At 37.7% G+C, this 1,553-nt stretch overlaps 1 long non-coding RNA gene across 1 annotated transcript; it reads left to right on the top strand.

Moving 5' to 3' along the window:
• The first annotated feature begins 314 nt into the window (after window positions 1-314).
• On the top strand, window positions 315-1,519 carry LOC121963286. Its single transcript, XR_006107222.1, has 4 exons — window positions 315-424; window positions 523-599; window positions 1,225-1,293; window positions 1,430-1,519. It is a non-coding gene; the product is annotated as an uncharacterized LOC121963286 (long non-coding RNA).
• Window positions 1,520-1,553: the final 34 nt, after the last annotated feature.

Here is a 1,553-nt window from a genome sequence, read left to right as displayed (position 1 = left end):
TTTTTTCTTTTTTTTTTTTTTGCATATTTTTGGGCTATAATTTTCAGACTCAGAGTGTGTCCCATCTCCTGTCCTGTCAAAAGCAACACTCATCCCAAACCAACACAATAGGAGTGTCACTTTAAATCTAAAAAAAAACCACAAAAACAAATCAGTGTTGCCACTTTCACAGGCGGATCACTGAGCTGTAGTCATGTGGGGATTTAACCTTAGATGAGCTGTCTAATCTTTAGGCTCTATGTCTGAACCACTATTCTAGTATTTATTTGTGTGTGTGTGTGTGTGTGTGTGTGTGTGTGTGTGTGTGTAGGTACAAGTCTCTGTGTCCAGACACGTGGCCTAACTGGCAGGGGAAACTGTCTGACGGAGTGGCCACACTGGTCAAACACCTGGGATACAAGCCTGAGGAGTACAAACTGGGCAGGTCAGGAACACGCAAACAGATACTTCATCATTGACGACAAACTGCACATTAAAATGCATTTATTTTTAATATGTTTCACTTTAATCTCAACCGTTCAGATCCAAAATCTTCATCCGTTTCCCAAAGACGTTGTTTGCCACCGAGGATGCACTAGAGACCAGGAAACACAGTCTCGGTGAGAGCCTTTGACACGAGTCATTTGTGCAGATTATTTTTATTCAGGATTCCCAGGAATCCTTAAAAGTCTTAAAAGGTATTGAGTTCATTATTTAAAAAGTAATGCCTTTATTAGTATTAAAATGTCCTCAGTCGGTCTTTAAGAAGTCATGAAAAAGCTCAGAAATGCGAACTTTAGGATTAAAAAAAAAAAATTACCTTTTTTTCTGACCTTGCGTTCCACATTTTTATAATAAACGGTAACATCTAATTTATTTTATTTATTTGATTATTTTAATTTTGTACTTTTTTGGACAGATTATGATACAGGACATAAATCAAGACAGACAGATTAGATTTCCCCAATTCAGATTTTCCAAAATTTAAGAACATTATAAAATTTGGAAAAACATCTAATTTTTAAAAAATAATTTACCAAATCTTTAAGCTCTTAATCTCGTTATTTCCCAGTTCTAACCAGATCTTACTTTTTACTGGACCGTAATATTTTACGTAACAATAAATATTCGGTCAAAGTCATTCTTAACCTTACACTAAAAAAATGTTGGTTCATGTTTTTTTTATTCTTTATAAACTACAAATTAAAACCATTTGCCTTTTTTTTTTTTTTGTCTCCCCCACAGCCACAAAGCTGCAGGCGGGATGGAGAGGCTACAGCCAGAAGTCCAAATACCAAAAATTCAGAACCTCAGGTGTGTGTGTACTTATGTGTCTCTTCAGTGGGAACATTTAGCATTTTCTCCCTCTAACGTCATTTTAGAGTTTGTTCAACTACTCCTCGTACACTTGAAATGCATTTGTTTATTTGTTTGTGATTATGTTTGGCAGCTATTGCCATCCAGGCGTGGTGGAGAGGGATCCTGGCGAGGAGGAGAGCCCAGCGCAGGCGACAGGCGGCCGATACCATCCGCAGGTACAGACCATACAGAGACACACCAGCAGGTGGCACAAT

Source organism: Plectropomus leopardus, unplaced genomic scaffold (assembly GCF_008729295.1).
Source record: "Plectropomus leopardus isolate mb unplaced genomic scaffold, YSFRI_Pleo_2.0 unplaced_scaffold10728, whole genome shotgun sequence".
NCBI lineage: Eukaryota > Metazoa > Chordata > Actinopteri > Perciformes > Serranidae > Plectropomus > Plectropomus leopardus.
This window is presented reverse-complemented; position numbering and strand designations above follow the sequence as displayed.